Source organism: Corvus moneduloides, chromosome Z, assembly GCF_009650955.1.
Source record: "Corvus moneduloides isolate bCorMon1 chromosome Z, bCorMon1.pri, whole genome shotgun sequence".
NCBI classification, from domain to species: Eukaryota; Metazoa; Chordata; class Aves; order Passeriformes; family Corvidae; genus Corvus; species Corvus moneduloides.
The window spans coordinates 67,771,398-67,777,891 of record NC_045511.1 but is presented as its reverse complement, the minus strand read 5'-3'; the positions used below and the strand labels follow the sequence as shown (position 1 = coordinate 67,777,891).

The 6,494-nt window shown below is 36.2% G+C and overlaps 1 long non-coding RNA gene across 1 annotated transcript; it reads right to left on the bottom strand.

Moving 5' to 3' along the window:
* Positions 1-435: 435 nt before the first annotated feature.
* On the bottom strand, positions 436-5,845 carry LOC116438634. The gene is made up of 3 exons (XR_004237857.1): positions 5,645-5,845; positions 2,517-2,567; positions 436-668 (listed from the first exon to the last, which is right to left on the bottom strand). It is a non-coding gene; the product is annotated as an uncharacterized LOC116438634 (long non-coding RNA).
* Positions 5,846-6,494: the final 649 nt, after the last annotated feature.

Genomic DNA, 6,494 nt, shown 5'->3' with positions numbered 1-6,494 from the left:
GTAGGAAGAAAACATGGCTGTGCCAATTGTCAGGAAGCATTTTCTTCCCCTGTGGTAGAATTAATGAAAAGCATTCGTGGTACTGAAATCACCTAGGAAGATTTCTCTCCATTTTCCCTTTGAGGCTTATGTTCCAGGATTCCTCATTTCTATTCTTTTGGTTTGGCTTGCCTGATGTTTGGTTAGTGTCTGTGTTCTGTTGGTGCTAGAATATAAATTAAAATATGACAAGCACCAGATAGTATGAGCCATAGCAGAGGCCATAAAACAATATTTCAAGTTCAAATGGCAAAATGAATAACTTAATGTAAGGCAATTATCTCCTGCCTGAGATCTACATCTGATAGAACAGAATGTACACACCAATGATTGTTTATTCCTTTACTAACATGGTCAGATAGGGCTATAAACTTATTTTGACTGTGAGAAGGTTTTTTTGTTGTTGTTTTTTGTTTGTTTTTTGTTTTTTTCGGTTTTTTTTTTTGTTGGTTTCTGGTCTTCTTTTAAGTCACAGGATCAACCAGAAGGAAGTGGAAGTCATTTATACTCATTTTTTAAGCCTGCTTAAACAGTGGAGACACTCAGTTGCCTGCATCTTCATAGATTTTGTAAATGTTATTGTACAGTCATTTCTTCTTCCATCACTGTTGAATCCAATTTGATTCAGACTGTCCATATGTTAAAAAAAAAAAGGTAAAAATGTAAAATGTTAGTCGTGGTAAACATACTCATTGATATGATTTACCTTATGATTTCTTTTACTGGAGAGGAGAACCAGAATAGATTAACTGGAGTTACCGGAATTTTTCAGATGCTGAAATCTCCAGCTTTTCAAAATGCAACAACTGAACTGGAAAAGCTGCTTTTTGAGGGCAGAAAATATTCTTTATAAGATTTATTGTAATTATTAATACTAAGTAATCAAAATTGTATTTTTTAAATTATGTTGTTTCAGACTTGAGGCAATTTTGCATCTTTTCTGGCTTCCCGTCTAGAAGGTTAGTCAGCACAAAGACTTTAATATAAAAAATTTCAAACCAGTATCTTTCTCAGTGAATAGCTGGATGGCCACCTGAAACTGTGTAACAAAATTAATTATTCTTGTTTTCCTTTTACAATGATAAAGGTGATTTTCCAGCACAGCAGTGACTGCACAGTTCTGCTCTTTCTTGTATCCGTAGCAACACATCCTGTTCCCTGTTTCAGACAGTTCAGTGTAATATAAATGTACCACATCCCTTCTACAGGGGTATGTATCACCAGTTCCTTTCACCCAGTATGCAAATGCAAGAGCTGTTAAAGAGTTCATCAGCACAGTATGCCATTTAGGAGGCCAACGGGTGTCATAAGTCCAGCACATACTGTTTAGAGCGATGGTTCAACATGAAATCCATAATAAAACTTATCTCCAGGTCTTGTCTCCGATGGCCATAGCTTCATTACAAACTACTGTTTAGGACCATATTTAAAGAATCAAACAGATTTAAAAATTACTGTTTTGCTGGGGTTTATTTTGACATTTTGAAAATTATAGGGGAAAGTAATTTAAAAAACTCAGGATCAGTCACAAAAACATGAGCAAGACAAAGCTATCATTAGCTTCTAGGAAAATATGCGAAATTAGTATCTCATTCATATTAAATTTATATGAATATGCAGCATGCAAAAGGGGAGTAGAATTGATTTAAAAGATACTAAAAATATTCGATTCTTCTCATTGCTTCATAACCTACAGAGCTGTCATTTTCAGTGAGATAATTCCATCATTGTCTTAAGCGAAGAAAAACAATTTATTTTTAATTTTAGCTCAGGGATAATCTCACTGATATTCTTTGAAGAGTTAGAAAACCAAATATGGAAACTTGCAAGGTATTGCTGTAGGTTATATTGCTAGCACATGAAATCAAAATGAAAACCTGCGTATTACATTAAGAGGCAAGAGTTGAAAAGGCAAAGTTTTACTTTCTTGATACTGTCAGTTCTAGGCAAATTTTGTAATTTTTTATATCTATAATATTTAGAATAAAAGCAAAGTAATTACACTGGGTTTCTCAGGTTGTAACAGTAACACTACAGCAAAACTTAACTTAACTTCCTTCATTGATATGTTTCTTGGTGTGTTTATGCTATTCAATTTTTGCCCTATCTCACAGCTCTTCATCATGGCAATCTGTGGTTCGCCTTTTCAGAACAAAATCACTTCTGAGCATCAGATATGACTGCCATTTAGAGATGCGTTCTTTGGAAAGATGAGAGAGGAAGCCTTGAAGATTCTTGCATTTTTCTTCCCACACAATTAGGCTTCCATGAATCAGACCTATCTTCCTACACACGAGCAGAATAAAACCCTACAATGACAGTCAATTGTAAATCTCTGAAGCTGAAGATCTGTGGGGAACATCTCCCCATTGCAGAGATTGTTCATATTTATTCCTTTTCTGATAAAAAATGCAAGCTAGAACGCCTGTGTTTCAGATTATAGAACCATGTCATAAGTCTTCTTTTTTTCAACGGACCTTATATAGTTACCCAGTCAAGGTTAATTTGCTTGTGGATCTCTGAAGATGCTGTCATGGCAAAAAGACAAACCACACATGAGTTTGAAAACAGTTGTTTTAAGTATGTTCTGTAGTTGATCAGCTCAGACCAGCCACATAGCTCAGAAATTCTTTAACTACTCTAGTGATTAATCACCTTGATTCCCCAAATAAGCTAATGCAAAAAGCTGTATTTGAATAGATATCCTGGTCCTTTCATCTCTGGAAACCTATTTCCACTGTATTTCCTCCAAAAAATAAAAAATGCCTATGCAAAACAAAAACAAAACCAGAACAAAACCACAAAAAAATCCCATAGATAAAGAGAAAAAAGCCCCATAGAACAGTAATTTGGATCTTAATTACATTTTTGGCAGCTTCCCTGGCTGCTTCCAGAATCTCTTTCCCCCCACCTAAATCCATCCGTGGTTACATGAAGAAGAATCAGACAGACCTAACATAGAAGGTCTCCTGTCTGTGAGTCAAAGGCATTTTGTCAGATAGACTGATACTCTCATCAGTTGTCTGACCTGTACTTTCAAAAACTTTCTTCCACCTTAGCCCTGTAATAGGATCCAATATCAGCATGAGTCCTGACAACAGTGACCTGTCCTATCTATGAAGAATCTGAGAGATCATTTCTTCTTATTGTTACCATCACTGTTATCTGAAATCCTCACAATTATATGTGATACTTACAAAGTTAGCACTGGTATTTCCTTATCGATATGAATTAAAGGAGATCCCTCATAAAACACAATTGCCCTTGAAAGAGGGATTCTGATTATCTGGTACTTAAAAACATATTCAAGTTCCATAAGTCATCTAAACCTTCGTCTGTTGCATGCTTGAAGCATAGTTTTAAAATACAGTTACAAGTATATGAAAATTCATATCATAAACAAAACTAAGAATATAAAGGAAAAAGGCCAGGCCGCAAACCTAATGAAGATGATACGACCTTTCTGTGAAACGGTGTTAAAAATGCATTCCTTTTTTGAATGATACTATCTAATTGCAATCCATTTCCTCATGGAAGAATATCCAAAGAAAGAGGATACAATAAAACACTTGCTAGATGAAGTACCTGTAACAGGAAAACAATTCTGCTGTTGCATAGACTTGAGGTAGTGGAAGAATAAACACATTCATTATCCCAATTGCATTTCATCATTAAAGAAGTTAACAAAAATGCATATTTGATGAAGCAGTAATGGAAAATATACAGAAACATTTCCACGAAAAGCAAAACCAGAAAATTAACACCTTAGTGAAAGAGTCAGACAGCTTTACAAGGAATCTTTAAAACCCTATTTAAGAAGTTCTACTGATCAGTCAGCTTTTCTCTCTGTTCTAGATAAAGTTGAAAAACATACATGATTGATTAAGTATAGCTAAGAAAAACGGTAGAAAGGAACATCCATTAAAAGAGAGCAATGAAAAGACACGGATAGCTTTTCCAAGTGCTCTTTGTTCGCAGTGGATTAAATGCAATTTACCTTCTGAGACAGAAGCCAGAATACAATATCACAGAATATAAATGCTTTATGTTTTTAGAAAGTTGGGGGGAGTGGGGGGGCCGGGTTGCCACTACTGAAATGCTTTTTGTCATAAGGAACAGGCAAGCTATGTACTCACAGTGATTTTTCTGTGTAATTACATTCAGGATGGTCTATTGACAATTATCCACTAGAGACTAAATTTAAGGAAGAAGCATCTCTGACACACTATTCATTATGGCTGCTGGTGTAGCAGTCTAAACTGGGGACGAAAGAGAAAAACAGACTCCAGAGCCTTGTTTCATCCCATGACATATTACAACAAATCTTGTCACCATAGGATTCTGTGCTACAAGGGACAATGGCAGACTACAACAAAAAGCTGTCTACAATAAAAAACTAACCACAAGGTAGTGCATAACACTAGACCATTAAAAACTGATCAAAAATTTTAAATAGTGATAATTCTTACATATCTTTTGTATATTGCAACTGTCAGTTCCTATTTGTCTTCCTCAAAAGACTTCTCAGTATTCCAAAAATATTTAGGTAAGAACTAAAAAAAAAATCTGATGATCAAATAAATTATTGTGTCCCCCTGCACAACAAATTCAGAGAACACTGTGTTTGAGCAGACCTGTTGCGGTATACAACAACAATGTTCATTCAAGTCAAATATCAAAGGATGAACTAACAAGTGATGCAGACCCTCCTGCTGATATAAGCTGTAAATAACTTTTTTTGTGTGTGTTAAGTACATATATGTGTTGTAATGGGGGATCTGAGGAAAAATGCCTCATAAGTATTCATTACGCCAACTTGCACAAGCCATAGAAATATCTAAAACTTTGCATAGCATCTTTTTCTTATTACTTCTTATATGATAACAAGCTGCTATTGGGACATTAGAGAGGATGAGCTTACACCTGAAGAGTTAGATGTCTTACTGCAATTCACTATTTGGAGAATTAGCATTCAGCTCTTAAAGATGCATTTTAGGCTTCCTACAGATAGGAAAAAAGGTCTCACAGTTGTAATGGTAAAAAGAATAGATAGTATGTTTGTATGATCATTGTGGAAGGGATAAAGAGTAATAATATAAACAGTAGTTAGATCCATGATGTATTTATGGGTCATAGAGAATGGTATTTCTATTGGAGATGAGTTCATTCTTCTGTAGAGTTCACTGGAGAGTATTCTAAAGGAGAAAATTGTCCTGATATTTTCTCAAGGAATCAAATTTATTGCGAATTATTTCAAAGAATCAATTAATATTAAGGGAACAAATCAGCCCACTTACAGAACCAACAGCAAAGTGAGATACAATGTTTGCTTAATGAAGATAGCAGAAAGAAAATCTTAAGAGTAATGTTCATTATGCATTTTCTGCTACAGTGACAATATATCACAGGCAAGACTACTGATGTGTATGATGTGCTATGGACAGACTTCCTGAAATCACTGCATTTTTTGCACAATTCTAAGAAAAATGATGCTATTTATGAAACAGAATGAAAGACAGCACATTCATCTTTCATCCACGTAGCATGAAATTTGCTGTAGAGATATCTGAAGCAGGGATGTGAGGACTGGGGTTCTGGAACTGACCTTTACACATCCATCAAATGTGTGGTATGAGTATGACTTCATGGTGTTGAATGCTCGTTTCTTATGAGCTCCTTTTGTCTTTCTCTTACGACAAAGGAGTTCCATGGCCTCGTTTCCAGCCAAATATGACGTGAGAAGAAATGAGTATAACAAGCCCCAGCAAGCAGGGATAGAGTGTAATCAGCAACAACCAACAGGTGAAGTATCTGCAAAGGTATGCAGAAAAATCATCAGGGACCATCTTTATGGTGATCTCTGGCAACACCTGGCTATAAAACTAACAGTGGTAGAAAGTGTGCAGGTGTCCAACACCACACAGGAGAAGTATACCCAGAGAGAGGAATGGTAACACACAGAAGCTAAGCTGTTGCCCAAGCTAAGACTGGTCTGAGGGAGGGCCACATTCCCTGAAGCTCAGTTGTACCACCTAGTCAGAGTGGGAATTGGGGAAGGTCTAAGTTGATGATATGTGCCAGTGTGTGAATGTGAATGAGACAGTCTCCCTGACATCACCTTTTACCCACTTGGTCTACCTTATAAATCAACAGTGCCATATTGTTTGGTTTGCGTCACCTCTTTTTGCACTGTCTTCACTAAAATTCCACATCATCACTAAAACTCAGCCAAATTAAAATGGCCCCTACTAGACCCAGGCTACTCTGGAGTTTTCCATTAAACAAAATCACAGAATCCTTAAGGTTGGAAGAGACCTTCAATATCATCTAGTCCAACCACCAACCCAGCACCATTACAATCACCCCTAAACCGTATCCCCAAGTGCCACAACCAGACACCTTTTGAACACTTCCAGAGATGGTGACTCTACCACCTTCCTATGCAAATTATTCCA